Below are 17,293 nucleotides of genomic sequence, written 5' to 3'. Positions count from 1 at the left end.
GCATACCACCAATTTATATTGTGTCATTCTGACATTTTCTATCTGATTATGTGTTCCTTTCTTAAAGATTGCCAACCTTGTTAACTTTTTTGACTACTGCTGCACATTGAGCAGATGTTTTCAGAGAACTATTCATAATTACTTCAAGATCTCTTTTTTGAGTGGTAACAGCTAGATCCCTTCATTGTGCACGTACAGTTGGGATTATGTTGTTGCCATTTTGTCACCAAGGTTACAATTTTATGATTCTACAGTCTGCTTTGGGATTAACTATCTTATATCACCTGCAAATTTGGCCACCTTACATTATACCCCCTTTTCCAGAGTATTCATGAATATGTTGAACTACACTAGTCCCAGTACCGATCTTTGGGGAACCTTGCTATTTACCACTCTGTTGGGGCAAGGGGGGCTCGGATACATTCAATGACATCACACCAGGTGTCTAAGTATAACCAGTTTTATTGCCAAAGTATAATAAGCTTCCCAGCCTTCATGCATTACTAAATATATGCTTTCCAGCAACCAAGCAAGAATCAATGCTTATGCCCCTTCTGCTATGGACAGTCCCGGACCCTCCAGCCTTGTCCCTGAGGGCTCGTAGCAGGCGCTGCTCTAGCATGGGGAGTTCCTGGGCACCCACAAGGCCAAGGTCCGCAGGTGAGACAGTTCGTCTAAAGCAATTCTCATAGCCATTTTTATCACCATCTCTTTCTCGGGGGCATATACATCCACAAGCAGGCTCTGGCAGGAAACACTATTGCTTTCTATTCCCACTCTTAACATTCTCAGGCACCGCTTATCTCTTCACTTGTTTATCCAGTTGGAGTAGCTGCAAGCCAGCCCAGCCAGTCAAAGCCAGTTCACTACTAGCTCCACCTGGACCATTCTGTAAAAACATGCCAAGGTAACTTGCAGTCAGCCCCAACACTTAGTTGTGAAAACTGACCATTTATTCCTGTCTTTTGTTTCCTATCTTTTAACAGGTTACTGATCCATAAGAGAACCTTCCTGCTTATCCCAGGATTGCTAACTTTGCATAAAAGCCTTTGTTGTGGGACTTTGTCAAAGGCTTTCTGAAAGCCTAAATACACTACATCTACCGGATCACCCTTGTCCACAGGCTTGTTGACACCATCAAAGTATTTTAATAGATTGGTGAGGCATGATTTCCCTTGACAAATGACATGTTGCCTCTTCCCCAATATATTGTGTTCTGTCTAATAAGTCTGTTCTTTTCTATCACTTCAAACAGCTTGCCTGGTACTGATGTTAGGGATACTGGTCTGTAATTAAAAGAAACACCCCTGGAGCCCTTTAAAAATAATAATAAGTGTTACATTAGTTATCATCCCCAAATCTATACAGAGGCTGATTTAAGCAACAGGTTATATACCACAGTTATCAGAGTAGCAGCCGTGTTAGTCTGTATCCGCAAAAACAGGAGTACTCATGGCACCTTAGAGACTAACAAATTTATTTGAGCATAAGGTTTTGAGGGCTAACACCCACTTCATGGGATACATGCAGTGGAAAATACAGTAGGTATATATATGTGTATGTATATATATACACACACACACACACCACATGAAACAATGGGTGTTATCATACACACTATAATGAGAATGATCAGTTAAGGTGAGCTATTACCAGCAGGAGAGAAAAAACCTTTTGTAGTGATAATCAAGGTGGGCCATTTCCAGCAGTTGACAAGAACATGTGAGGAACAAGACGGGGAAAAATATACATGGGGAAATAATTTTACTTTGTATAATGACACATCCACTCCCAGTCTTTATTCAAGCCTAATTTAATGGTGTCCAGTTTTCAAATAAATTCCAATTCAGCAGTCTCTTGTTGGAGTCTGTTTTTGAAGTTTTTTCGTTGTAATATTGAGACTTTTAGATCTGTAATCGAGTGACCAGGGCAATTGAAGTATTCTCTGACTAGTTTTTGAATGTTATAATTCTTGATGTCTGATTTGTGTCCATTTATTCTTTTACGTAGAGACTGTCCAGTTTGGCCAACATACATGGCAGATGGGCATTTGCTGGCACATATCACATTGGTAGATGTGCAGGTGAAGGAACCTCTGATAGTGTGGCTGATGTGATTAGGCCCTATGATGGTCTCCCCTGAATAGATATGTGGACACAGTTGGCAACAGGCTTCGTTGCAAGGATAGGTTCCTGGGTTAGTATTTCCATCCCACCATCAACCTCAGCCTGGACCAGTCCACACAAGAGATTCACTTCCTGTACACTACAGTGCTAATAAGCGATGGTCACATAAACACCACTCTATACTGGAAACCTACTGACCACTATACTTACCTACATGCCTTCAGCTTTCATCCAGACCATGCCACATGGTTCATTGTCTACAGCCAAGCTCTATGATGCAACCACATTTGCTCCAACCCCTCAGGGACAAACACCTACAAGATCATCAAGCATTCTTACAACAACAATACCCACCTGCGGAAGTGAAGAAACAGATTGACAGAGCCAGAAGAGTACCCAGAAGTCACCTACTACAGGACAGGCCCAACAAAGAAAATAACAGAATTCCACTAGCCGTCACCTTCAGCCCCCAACTAAAACCTCTCCAACGCATCATCAAGGATCTACAACCTATCCTGAAGGATGACCCATCACTCTCACAGATCTTGGGAGACAGGCCAGTCCTTGTTTACAGACATCCCCCAACCTGAAGTAAATACTCACAAGCAACCACACAACAGAACCACTAACCCAGGAACCTATCCTTGCAACAAAGCCTGTTGCCAACTGTGTCCACATATCTATTCAGGGGACACCATCATAGGACCTAATCACATCAGCCACACTATCAGAGGCTCCTTCACCTGCACATCTACCAATGTGATATATGCCATCATGTGCCAGCAATGCCCCTCTGCCATGGACATTGGTCAAACTGGACAGTCTCTATGTAAAAGAATAAATGGACACAAATCAGACGTCAAGAATTACAACATTCAAAAACCAGTCAGACTTCAATCTCCCTGGTCACTCGATTACAGATCTAAAAGTCGCAATATTACAACAAAAAAACTTCAAAAACAGACTCTAACAAGAGACTGCTGAATTGGAATTTATTTGAAAACTGGACACCATTAAATTAGGCTTGAATAAAGACTGGGAGTGGATGTGTCATTACACAAAGTAAAACTATTTCCCCGTGTTTATTTTTCCCTCCTACTGTTCCTCACATTCTTGTCAACTGCTGGAAATAGTTCACCTTGATTATCACTACAAAAGGTTTTTTCTCTCCTGCTGGTAATAGCTCACCTAACTGATCACTCTCGTTATAGTGTGTATGAAGAAACCCATTGTTTCATGTTCTCAGTGTGTGTGTATATATATATCTTCCTACTGTATTTTCCACTGCATGCATCCCATGAAGTGTGTTTTAGCCCACAAAAGCTTATGCTCAAATAAATTTGTTAAGTCTCTAAGGTGCCACTAGTACTCCTGTTCTTTTTGCATGCCAGTTAGTAGTTCTGCAATTTCATATTTGAGTTTTCACAACTCTTGGGTGAATATCATCTGATATTGCTGACTTGGTACTGTTTAATCAATCAATTTTTTCCAAAACCTTCTCTTGACACCTCAATCTGGGACAGTTCCCCAGATTTGTCACCTAAAAAGACTGGATCAGGTGTGGGAAGCTCTCTCACATCCTCTGCTTGAACACTGATGCAAAGAATTCATTTAGATTCTCCACAATAGTTGTGTCTTTGAGTGCTCCTTTAGCAGCTTGATGATTTAGTGGCCCAATTGATTGTTTGGCTGGCTTATGTACTTTTAAAAAAAATTGTGTTAGTTTTCCTCTTTTGTTAATTGCTCTTCAAATTGGCCAAACTGGCCAACATACATGGCAGAGGGGCATTTGCTGGCACATATCACATTGGTCTCCCTGGTCTCCCTAATTATACTTTTAGACTTCAGTTGCCAGAGTTTATGCATTTTCCTCTAAGATTTGACTAACAATTTTAAAAGGGTGCCTTTTTGCTTCTAACTACCTCTTTCACTTGTTGTTTAGCCATGGTGGCAATTGTTTGGTAGTCTTACTGTGTTGTTGGGTTTTTTTTTTTATTTTAGTTCCCTTGCAGCCTGCAGACATTTCATTCTTGTGACTGTTCCTTTTAATTTGCGTTTAACGAGCTTCCTCATATTGTGTAGTTCCCCCTTTTGAAGTTAAGTGCCACTGTGGTATGCCTCTTTGGTATTTTTACCCCTACAAGGATGTTAAATTTAATTACATTATGGGTGCTATTATTGAACAATTCAGCTATATATTTACTTCTCCGACCAGATCTTGTGCTCAATTTAGAACTAAATTAAAAAATTTCTTCTCCCCTTTTGTGTTCCAGCACTTGTCATGGATTTCTCTCACTTCTTGTACACAGTAGATTCCTGATGCTCTTTCCAGTCCCCTAATTTTTTACCCACTTTTCATGCTTGAATTCCAGTTACCCTCCTTCCTACCTCCACTCTACAAGCTTAGACAAAACAGACAAACGGTGTGTCATCAATATAAAGGAAAGAGTAGCATAAAATCCCTCCTTGTCAGCTGTACTGAATCGCTTTACCTGTAAGGAGTTAAGAAGCTCAAATAACTTAGTTGGCACCTGACCAGGAGGACCAAAAAGGAAAGAAGATACCTTTTAAATCTGGGTGTAGTGGGGGTTTGTTTGTTCCCTCTCCGGATGGAGAGAGAGGGACCAGGCAGGTTCAACGTCTCCTGAAAAACATACCTGAAATGATCCAGTTAAGATTACAAAAATTGTAAGTAAGGCAAGAAAATGCATTAGGTTATCTTTTGCATGTGAATTTTCCCTATGCTAAGATGTAGTTTTATTCCTGTTTTTGTAACCATGAAGCTGAGTCGAGAGGAGAGTCCTCTGTGTTTTAAATCTTTTTATTACCTTTTAAAGTTACCTTCCACCCTGATTTTGAAGGTGTGATTCTTTAACTTTTTTCTTTATAATAAAGTTCTTCTTTTAAGAACCTGATTGATTTTAGTGTCCCAAAGATAAAGGGTCTGGTCTGTACTTACATTAAAGGCAATAGGTTGGTATATTATTCTCAAGCCTCCAGGAAAGGAGGTGAAGGGGCTTGGGGGGATATTTTGAGGGAATAGGGATTCCAAGTGACCCGTCCCTGAATTTTTTTGTTTAAATCACTTGGTGGTGGCAGCAATACCGTCCAAGGAAAGAAATTTGTGCCTTGGGGAAGTTTTTAACCTAAGCTAGTAGAATATAAGCTTAGGGGGTTCTTTCATGCAAGTCCCCATATCTGTACCCCAGAGTTCAGAGTGGGGAGGGAAACCTGACAGGGTGGAAGAAGAGGAAGAATTATTATCCCCATTTTACAGATGAGGAACTGAGGCAAACAGAGATTAAGTGAATTTCCACAGGTCACACAGGATACCTGTGGCTGAATCCTATGCCAATTCCTTAGCTACAACACTATTTTCACTCTCACTATTATATTATTTCTAATTTTTCTGGGTTGCTTGGTAAACTGAGCTCATTTGAACAAATACGAAGTCATGCATGTACAAACAAAGAATTTATGTCACTCTTACCAGATGGGGGGCTATATTCTAGAAAACAGACTCTGAAAAAGCATTAGGGATCATAATGGACAAGCAATTGAACATCAACTCCAAGTGTGATCCTGTGGCTAAGAGCTAAAGTGGTCTTGAAATGTATAAGTAAAGCAGTGGTTCTCAACCTATTTATTGTGTGGATGTGGTTCACAATATATATACCACACTGCCTGCTGTTGCTGCCCAGTTAGGCACATGTTCCTCGGCACCTGCTCCCAGACAGTCAGGAGCAGGGGTGATCCCACTCATCGAGCCATGGGGGACCCTACTTGGGAAGCCACCCACAGGACAAATTTCCACCCTGCACCAGCTCATCCTCCAGTGACGGGACTTACAAGCAGCCTCCTGCTCTGGCTGTGAGCTCCAGGTGTGGACATGTCCATCAGGGAACAGGTAGGTGGGTGCTATCTGTTGCGGGCAGTCCAGGGCACACTGCATCCTGGAGCATGCTCACCCCCCGCAACCCCCAGAGGAGAGACGTAGCTGTGTCTTGTGGGAGGACACGTGTCCGCCCCATTTCTCTGGATGTCTCTGGCACAGACACCCAAAAGTGAGGAGGCAGCGCTCCCCTGGCGGTGGCACTCACAGTCATCCGCTTCTCTTCCTTCTGCCCCCCTCCCCCTGTCCCCTTTCCTCTCCAGACCGCACCCCTCCCTCCTGCACCATTCCCCCATCCCATCTCTCTTCCTTCCCCATTGCCTCACCCTGCCCCCACATACGCACTCATCATTGTACAGAAACAGGACCCAACACACGTAGAAGAGGACAATGATGGGCACAAGGACCCAGGAGAAAGTGTCCTGGAACTGTCCCCTGAGCCAGGAAGAGGTGCCGAGCAAGCTGGCAGCTTGGGAAGGACAGAACCTCTCCCCCACCCCGACAGGCTGAGCAGAGCAACCCCTGCTTGGCGCTCACAAACATTGGGGGTGGGGGAGACAGTGGGGGGCAATGCCCCCCAAACTACACCCATAGCTGGCATGGGTTGATCACCCAGTGCCTCCCCTTGCCCTGGCAACCCTACAGTGTGGCCCTGCAACATGGGTGCTCCTCCCCCACCACAGAGGGCTGCTTCGCCTTCCCTGCTGGAAACGAGCATTCCAGCAGTGCCCTGTAGTGCTGTCTCCCCCTCAGCTGGCCCCATCCCTGCCAGGACCCGGTGGCAGTAAACTTTGACTTTTTTTAGCACACAGCTGTGCCGCAGTTGTGTGCTAATTGGGCTGCAAGTGGCCTGCAGGCCACGGGTTGAGAACCACTGAAGTTGAGGAATATCAAGTAGGAGGAATGGTGTCACGGATGGTGTACACCACAATAAAACCTCCTCGTATTACTTTTGCCTACCGCATTAGTGAGACCATTGCTGGAATATCATGTCAAGTTCCGGTGACCACATTAAAAAAATGTGGTCAAATTGGACAGGGTTCAGATGTGCTACAAAGACTTGATATGTGAAAAACCTTCCTTGCACGTAGAGACTAAAGCTCGATCTATTTAGTTCATCCAAGAGGTTAAGAGATGACTTGATCATGGCATCCAGAGATTCTAAGGCCAGAAGGAACTGCTGTGATCATCTAGTCTGACCTCCTCCATAACAGGAGGACTTCCCCAAAACAATTCCTGTTGGAATTAGAGCAGATCTTTCAGAAAAAAAAAAATCCAGTTTTGATTTTAAAATTGCCAGTGATGGACACGGGGAGAAGATTTCTGACAGCAGAGGGCTCTTTAAACACACACACATAAAGGCATAATGAGATAATATTGCTGGAACTTGAAGCAAAACAAATATGGACTACAGCTAGTCACACATTTTTAGCAGTAAGGGTTATTAACCATTTGAACTAATTACCTAGACATGTGGTTTATTCTCCATCACTTGAAGTCTTTAAATCAAGATTGTAAAAGATGTCCTCTAGATTAACTAGATATGAGGGGCTTGATGAAGAAATTACTGAGTGAAATTGTATGGCCTGTGTTATACAGGAGGTCAGACTAGATTATCAAAATGGTCCCTTATGAATCTATTTATTATGGTACTACCAGGAACCATAATCGTAGTGTCATTGTGCTAGGCACTAGAAAGACGTAACAGAGAAGGTAGTTGTGCCCTAATGAACTCATAAACTCCTCAAAGAACAGGCACAACAGGAGGCTGAAACAGACAAACGGTGGTGGGGGGTGGTCTGGGAGGATGAGGACACAATAACTCAAATGGAGTTTAGCAGAAAAGTCGGAATCACAGCTCAGCATTTCCCTACCCCATCTTGTGTATGGCTGTGAATACAGGGGGCCAACTCATCACCCTCTTGTTTCCATAGATTTAACACTAGAAGATACTGATCTCCTGCATAACACACACCAGAGATTGTACCCAGTGATTCCTGCATCAAGCCCATAACTTCTGGTTAAGCTAGAGCATATATCTTTTGAAAAGAAAAGACTGTCAGAGCCAGGAATAGAACATACATCTCTTAAGTTGTTTTTTGGCAGCATTGCACTGATCAGAGCAAAGCTGTCCTACGAAGGCAGGTGGAAACGTCCACTGGCTGTCACAAGTGACGTTTGACATAAGCCATCCTAACTGATTATTTATCTACCTGTAACCCTTCTGCCCAGTGTTGTCAGCATGACCAAGGGCCAGGTTTTAAAAGGGTGGGGTCCCTCTTGAAATTAACAATCACCGCCAGTTTGAGCCCTCACCCAGAATTTCTGGAATCACTAACTATCTTCCCTAGGTGCTTCATACAGCCAAACTGTAGGTTTCCAATTTAAAAATTTGGCACTAAGATAAAAGCACTGAAAGGTTCCAGGGTAAAAGTTAACCAAAAAAAAACGTGGTTATCTAATTCTAATGTCAAGAATTAAGATTCCAGTGGAGTCTTTTAAGACAGATTTTTATATCTAAGTAGAGTCTACAAAGGCTGCTTTCCCTCGATAATGACTTTGAAGCCTCCTTCATTTCATTAAGAGGGTGATGAGTGTTTTTCTCTCAATTTCAATTAAATTTAATTTCCAATTAAGAGATGGCAGATACTTTGTTTCTTGTTCAGGCTCAGATCTCTCACATTTGTGGCCCATATTCCGAGTGGCTGCAACTTGTGCTGATGCCTCACTGGGAACAAAATGAAAAAGGGTGCGCACCCAGGCTATTTCCCCTAGTTTATTTCATTCACAATGGGTGAAATTCACCTGAGTGTAGAGCGCCTGCTAAATGCTTATGAACAGCTTAAAGTATGTACTGAGGTTTTATGTGGGATTTAAACTGTGCATAGAGCTTCGTGAGAAATCTCTGTGCTGTGGTGAAGTTCATCCAATATATACCAGAGACAAAGAAAACAGAGGCAATGCCTCACACAGCCAGTTCCATTTCAGTACTCTTCATAATATGGCACTGGTCCTCAACAACTTCTTTAATTGTCCTGAGTGCTGGTGATTTCTGTGTCTGTGTTCAGCTCTTGCAAATACACAGTGAAAACTTCTTGTGTCTGGGCAAAAATTGCTATTCACAAATAACCTTGGCAACTTAGTACAGTTGATAAAATGTTTTGCAACATTTTTTCTGTTTCCCCATCCCTGCTTTTTTGGGGGTGGGTGGGGGGAGGGCACTTTGTAATCTGAAATTTAAATGACAAGTTTCATTTAAAAAAAAAACATTGAAAATGTCTACTACCTCTAGTTCCAAATGTCAAACAAGCTACCCCCCTCCCCGCCCTCCATTCTTAGTGTCAATTAGAGATAGGTGAATAATTGATTTTTCAGTTTGGTAGTGATTCCAAAACATGCAAAACACTGAGTCAAACAAAATCCAATTTTTTGGTGAATCAATAGAGTCCATTTCAGATCTGATCCAGAGAAAGGATTTGAATCTGTCTCTCATATGAGTGCTCTTACCACTAGCCTAACAATGGAAAGGGAAGAGTAGCACCACCTCCTTCTCACCATTTTGTGAATGCCAAAAACTACCTGTGTCAAATTTGCAAATAGTTTCAGATGGACAGAAACCACATTTTTTGTCGAATAAGCTATTTGTCCAAAAAATTTTGCCCAGCTTTAGTACCTATCCACCTGGGGTTGTCATACTCACAAAGAAAAAAACAAAAACAAAAGCATATTTCAGCCTGTTACCCAGTCTTCTGCTTTTAGACACCCAAAATGAGCCAGTGTGCAACTGTTCCACTCAGTTGTCTTAGCTAGGTATAAATCACACCCATCCACACCTATTTCAGTCTGTGGTGACCCATTCTGGCAGTTTTTCTGGTGGTTTCAGTGACTTAGCCCTCCAGCCAAGTCACACACAGTCTGTACGGAACACAGCTCAGACAGACCCCTTCCAAGGTATCAGTACAACAGAGTCTTTAAGGCCTGTTGGCCCTTGTTGGGGGGCCATGCCCCTAGGGCTTCCTCCCTGGAGACTCTTCACCCACTCTGGTCTGTTCTGGCACCAGTTCTCCAGCTGGGCCTCTTAATAGTTCAGATCCCCTTCTGGTGATTTATCACTGTTCAATTGTAGGCCACTTCCCCAGTGGCTTATGTGGGCGACTCTGGCCCACCCACTGCACCAGGTCCCAGCCCAGGGACCCTAAGAATAGTAGCCATGTGTCTCCATGTCCCTTTAACTAAACTGCTTTCAGTTCCTTGGGCCACTTCTCCACAGACCCAGCCTTCACCAATGCTTCATCCTTACCTCAGGGCTCTTCTATGTTCAGGCCCAGCAGACAGCCAGAACCACTTGCTCACTTCCCTGGTGTCTGCTAGCACTAAGCTGTCCATGGTGCTGCAGTCCTTCAGCCTGCTAGGAGCACCAGCTTCACTCCTCAGGTTCCAAGAAGAAGCTGACTCTGGTCTGCGCTGCAGCTCCTTTTATACTAGCCTGCTACCCTCTGATTGGCTAGCCCCTTGCAGCCTCCCCCGATTGGCTGCATCCCACGCAGCCTCTCTGTGAAGCCTGGAGGATCTCTCTACTGCTCCTTTCCTGGGATGGGTGTGGCCGGACCCTGAGGCCCCCAGCAGAGGGCCTCTGGGCCTAGTATTCCCCATCATACCCCACAGGCTTTTCCTTGGCTTCTCTGCTGTCTCCATGCCAGTAGCTCTGGTGAGGATCATTGTGGGTTGCCGAGGAAACCCCAGAGAAAGGAACAGTGCTCCCAGGAAGTAGCACTTCCAAGGGCAAGGTCAACATCTTGGCTGCCTGACAACCGAGAGGGAGAGAGAGGAGATGCTGTTTTGAGCAATAGTGCCTTCTGCCAGCTCAGGGAAGTTACTTAGTCAAAGGAGGAAGCACAAAGAGAAAAGGAATAAAGCTAGAATGATTGGCAAGCCTGGGGAAATGGACTTAAACTATCCAATGCAAAGCAGCTGATGAGAAAAGTGGATACATGTTGGGAGAGAGAAAGAAGCCAGCCATTGAAGGGAGAGTACGGTTTTTTGGAGAGGTTAGGAGCCCCAGGCCTTCATGCAGGAAACTGGAATTTGGGTACATGGCAGCAATATTCCTAAATTTGTTCTGGTCCCTGTTCATGGGTGCTCTCAGTTTATAGGTATCAGCTGGGAAAATTCCCAATGACTTTAGGCCTAGATTACAACCTTAGCTCCCAAGCTAAAGCAGTTACCAAGTGGCAAGAAATCCTTCATGTTGATAGATCAGCAGCTCCTGCCTGATTTAACCTACAATTGGGTTTTATAGCATAAAACTTAGGATTTAGAATTTGGGGAATCATTAGCTTTTATAGTCAGCACATATTCCCTGAGTCTCTGTATGGAGAGAGGTGCCCCAGGCGCAGCAGCAGCATACTTTTGGTCGTGAAAAATTCTACATGACCAGCATAGTCTAGCAAGGACCAAGAACCAAAACCATTAGCCCCTCTTATAACTGCTGAGTGAACCAGGCCAGGATCTGAACCTGAGGATTATCCATGACATGGAATTTGTGAGTGCATCAATACTTAGTTAGGTATTCAGAGGCATTGTCTGGAAGATACTTATTCACTGACTGTTTCCTAAAGCAGAGGGAGCTTGCTCTCCTCTACTACAAATTTGCCACCCTATCCATCCAGCCAGGGCCTCCACATAGCACATGTAATAACAGGACATTAAAGTCTTATTCCCCTCAAGTGTAAGTCATGGAGTTGGGCACTGGTAACCCTAAGAGTATCTGTTTGCATTGTTAATTAATCTTCACCTTTTGTTTAATACAATTACCCAGTCTGATATCCTATGTCTCTGTGTTATTCCTTGGGAGTATCCATATATCAGATGGCTGGTTAAGGGTTAGACGGTAGCTAGAATTGTTTCCTTCCAAGCAGAACCCCAGTACTTTTGCCAGGAAGGAGCATGGGAGGTGGAGGTTGTGCTAGCTGATTGTGTATCAGAACAAGATGAACAAAACACACAACTAAGGCTGGAGGCGGGACCAAGAAGCACCCAGGCCTGTATGTCAAACCCACAGGAAGTATAGTGCCAGAGGAGGTAGTTGGGTAGGATAGATGCAAAACACTAACATCCGCATTCCACATTAAAAGCCTTCTGCTGCTTCCATTGAAGTCAGTGGGTATTTTGTTATTGACTTCAAGGGAAATAAGACTGGAGCCTAAGGGTCACATCCACTTAAGCTTTGTGTGGGAAAATATTTCATTTTATCCATTTTGAATTTGCTGCCTTTCAATTTAACTGAATGTCTCTTGCGTTTGTGATATGACATTCAGAGAACAGAAGTACCTTCTGTACATCATCCATTATTTTATATGCTTTTATCATGTCTCCTCTTATTCATCTCCTTTCTAAGATAAACAATCCATCCATGTATGAGAGTTTTTGCATTCCCTTAATCATTCCGGTCTAAGGAAACCAAATTCCCTGCAATAGTGCAAAGAACACCAGAGGTTGAGAATTTTCACCTTCCAAAGAACAAGCACTCCCTGCAGTATGAAGAAAAGCAGGACTTGTGGCACCTTAGAGACTAACAAATTTATTTGAGCATAAGCTTTCGTGAGCTACAGCTCACTTCATCGGATGCATTCAGTGGAAAATACAGTGGGGAGATTTATATTCACAGAGAACATGAAACAATGGGTGTTACCATACACACTGTAACAAGAGTGATCAGGTAAGGTGAGCTATTACCAGCAGGATAGCTGGGGGGCGGGGCGGAACCTTTTGTAGTGATAATCAAGGTGGGCCATTTCCAGCAGTTGACAAGAACATCTGAGGAACAGTAGGGGGTGGGGAGGTGGGGAAATAAACATGGGGAAATAGTTGTACTTTGTGTAATGACCCATCCACTCCCAGTCTCTATTCAAGCCTAAGTTAATTGTATCCAGTTTGCAAATTAATTCCAATTCAGCAGTCTCTCCTTGGAGTCTGTTTTTGAAGTTTTTTTGTTGAAGAATTGCAACTTTTAGGTCTGTAATCGAGTGAGCAAAGAGATTGAAGTGTTCTCCAACTGGTTTTTGAATGTTATAATTCTTGACATCTGATTTATGTTCATTTATTCTTTTACGTAGAGATTGTCCAGTTTGACCAATGTACATGGCAGAGGGGCATTGCTGGCACATGATGGCATATATCACATTGGTAGATGTGCAGGTGAATGAGCCTCTGATAGTGTGGCTGATGTGATTGGGCCCTATGATGGTGTCCCCTGAATAGATATGTGGACACAGTTGGCAACAGGCTTTCTTGCAAGCATAGGTTCCTGAGTTAGTGGTTCTGTTGTGTGGTGTGTGGTTGCTGGTGAGTATTTGCTTCAGGTCTGGGGGCTGTCTGTAAGCAAGGACTGGCCTGTCTCCCAAGATCTGTGAGAGTGATGGGTCGTCCTTCAGGATAGAACTTTGATGATGCGTTGGAGAGGTTTTAGTTGGGGGCTGAAGGTGTTGGCTAGTGGCGTTCTGTTCTTTTCTTTGTTGGGCCTGTCCTGTAGTAGGTGACTTCTGGGTACTCTTCTGGCTCTGTCAATCTGTTTCTTCACTTCAGCAGGTGGGTATTGTAGTTGTAAGAATGCTTGATAGAGATCCTGTAGGTGTTTGTCTCTGTCTGAGGGGTTGGAGCAAATGCGGTTGTATCGTAGAGCTTGGCTGTAGACAATGGATCATGTGGTGTGGTCTGGGTGAAAGCTGGAGGCATGTAGGTAGGCATAGTGGTTAGAAGGTTTCCGGTATAGGGTGGTGTTTATGTGACCATCATTTATTAGCACTGTAGTGTCCAGGAAGTGGATCTCTTGTGTGGACTGGACCAGGCTGAGGTTGATGGTGGGATGGAAATTGTTGAAATCATGGTGGAATTCCTCAAGGGCTTCTTTGCCATGGTTCCAGATGATGAAGATGTCATCAATGTAGTGCAAGTAGAGTAGGGGCATTAGGGGACGAGAGCTGAGGAAACGTTGTTCTAAATCAGCCATAAAAATGTTGGCATACTGTGGGGCCATGCGGGTACCCATAGCAGTGCCGCTGATCTGAAGGTATACATTGTCCCCAAATGTGAAATAGTTATGGGTGAGGACAAAGTCACAAAGTTCAGCCACCAGGTTTGCCATGACATTATCGGGGATACTGCTACTCTGATCCCTGCAGTACGTGAGCTGGTAGATTAATGAGGGATAATATACTTCCTCTCATAATTTTAATTTAAATTCAGTTTCCCCAGCACACCTTTAAAGTCTCAGACATAAACATCTCCACAGCCAGGATTCCTTTAGTCTAAAAAATACTTGCAAATTAGTGAGATGTCAAATGTTTTTACGTAGTTTATTTTATTAATTTATTTGCCATTTTAAAGGCTATTAAAATAAAGAAATATCTCTTTTAATAAAGGGCAACTTTAATTTTTGACAGTTGCATTGTCTTTATTGCAATTTAACTGGTAAAATTATAGTTCCACAAACAGAATGATAGAGATTCCCACCCTTGTTTTTTTTCTTCCACTCCTTCCCTGCTCCCCCATTGACCTTTAAAATCCATTTGATACAATGTTTTGCTTCAAATCCTTGGTAAAGATTTTAAATTTAGAGACAGGAGCAAAAGTTATATAATGCACCTCATAATATAGTCTATAATCTCCAAAACCGATATTAACCTTATGAATCTCTTTCAGTTTATCACATCTGAATTAGTGGTCTCTAATTATTGCCTTAATTACCTCATCATATTCATTTTGCCCTGGTTTTAAAGTTAGACAAAGTTAATTCCATTGCTTTCACACAGCAGGATAACTTTTAAATATTAATTCTAGCCAATATTTTGAGCACGTAAGTTGCCAGTACCTGGATGGAACATTGCTGTGAGCCTTTGAAAGCCTGCACATGTTCCTTTCCATCGACTTACTGTAAGGCTCAAAAATTGTTGGTCAAAAATTTGTCAGTGTTGATTTTTAAAACAAATCAAGAATCCAGTATAAAACTTTTAAAACTGCCCATGATTTTTTAAACTATTCTTTTGACCAGCTCTAGCAATTATCAGGATAATGTGTAGTTGTATCTCTTTGAGAGCCAATTGGATTGAGTTAGTTTCATCTTCCTTGTAGCTGCAAGGGTACACGCCTAGAAGGAGAACCTAGGAGTTAGTTCTAATTAATTTAAAAGTCCAATCTGAAGTCAACGTATAGTATTCATGGGAAAGCTAATCTACAAATAACCATACAACAGTGATATTCCTTAATAGCAACAGTTGATACAGCAAGGAAAACAAGTGTGTGTGGAAAAAGTAGAAATAACGAAAGGTCAGAAGGGTTCTAGGATGACAAAGTTGCCTAGCAAATTCAGACAACTGAAATTGGAGATCTAAAAAGATATTTCTATAGAAGGGCAGGGAGAACCACATGCATGTTGAATCACTCAATAAAACTAACTTTAATTTTGAAAAAAAATGACAAATGTTACTGTTAAGCCATTTCCCATGTCCAAAGAACAAACACTGATATACTAACCTGAGAGAACTAGTCAGAGAATCGAGAAAGTCCTTGGTGAAAAAAAAATCTGCCAATTTTACCACCAGTGAAAAGCAGATGGCCAAGTATCTCAGCAATACAAAGTAGATTAATTTGGGCTGGTTACCTTGGTTGTAAAGAAAATAAATGAAGATGTCTAGCACGAAACACTGCCATGCACTCAGAATGCAAAATTTTGCTCCAGCCTCCTAGAGAAAAATAACCCTTAACAAGTCATGCTGGACAGACAATACATGAAATTAATTCTCAAGGTCAGAAGTTGAAATGGTGAACCAGGACTATTGGGTTCTATTCCTGGCTATGCTATGATACACTATATGAACTTGGCTAAGTCACTTGGGGGAGGGGGCGGGGAATATAGTTTAAGATTAGACATCTAGGGCCAAAGATTTAAAGGCACTGGGGCACATTAAGATGCAGATAGGTGACTAATAGGGTTTTCAAAAAATTGGAGGATTGGGCCAAAAGAAATCTGATGAGGTTCAATAAGGATAAGTGCAGGGTCCTGCACTTAGGATGGAAGAATCCAATGCACCGCTACAGACTAGGGACCGAATGGCTAGGCAGCAGTTCTGCGGAAAAGGACCTAGGGGTGACAGTGGACGAGAAGCTGGATATGAGTCAGCAGTGTGCCCTTGTTACCAAGAAGGCCAATGGCATTTTGGGATGTATAAGTAGGGGCATAGCGAGCAGATCGAGGGACGTGATCGTTCCCCTCTATTCGACATTGGTGAGGCCTCATCTGGAGTACTGTGTCCAGTTTTGGGCCCCACACTACAAGAAGGATGTGGATAAATTGGAGAGAGTCCAGCGAAGGGCAACAAAAATGATTAGGGGTCTAGAACACATGACTTATGAGAAGAGGCTGAGGGAGCTGGGATTGTTTAGCCTGCAGAAGAGAAGAATGAGGGGGGATTTGATAGCTGCTTTCAACTACCTGAAAGGGGGTTCCAAAGAGGATGGCTCTAGACTGTTCTCAATGGTAGCAGATGACAGAACGAGGAGTAATGGTCTCAAGTTGCAGTGGGGGAGGTTTAGATTGGATATTAGGAAAAACTTTTTCACTAAGAGGGTGGTGAAACACTGGAATGCGTTACCTAGGGAGGTGGTAGAATCTCCTTCCTTAGAGGTTTTTAAGGTCAGGCTTGACAAAGCCCTGGCTGGGATGATTTAACTGGGAATTGGTCCTGCTTCGAGCAGGGGGTTGGACTAGATGACCTTCAGGGGTCCCTTCCAACCCTGATATTCTGTGATTCTGTGATTCAAAACACCTGGACACCTAGCTCCCCTTGATTGCAATAGAAGTTAGGAACGTAGGTGCCTATCTGCATCTTTAAGCACCTAAATACCTTTAAAAACCTGGCCTTTAAGCTTATACTCAGGCACCTATATAAATGGCTTGATTTTCCTGAGGTGCTGAGCAATTGCAACTTTCATTGCCTGCGTGAAGAAGGATTTCAGCATTTGGCCCCTTTGATCAGACATTCAGTGGGGTCCATCTTTGTTCCATTTAGCATATGAGTTGAGTGATATAACACATGGTTTTCATTTAGACTGGATTACCACAATCTATCATGTGGCGCTGTACTCCCTTGTCTGTCTGCATCCAGCTGTTGCCTCTTGTCTTATACTTCGATTGTAAGCTCTTTGAGCCAGGAACTGTCTTTTTATTCTGTGTTTGTACACCACCTAACACAATGGGCTCCTGGAAATTCCATGATCT

The sequence above is a fragment of the Eretmochelys imbricata genome, chromosome 5 (genome assembly GCF_965152235.1).
Source record: "Eretmochelys imbricata isolate rEreImb1 chromosome 5, rEreImb1.hap1, whole genome shotgun sequence".
NCBI classification, from domain to species: domain Eukaryota; kingdom Metazoa; phylum Chordata; order Testudines; family Cheloniidae; genus Eretmochelys; species Eretmochelys imbricata.
This window is presented reverse-complemented; position numbering follows the sequence as displayed.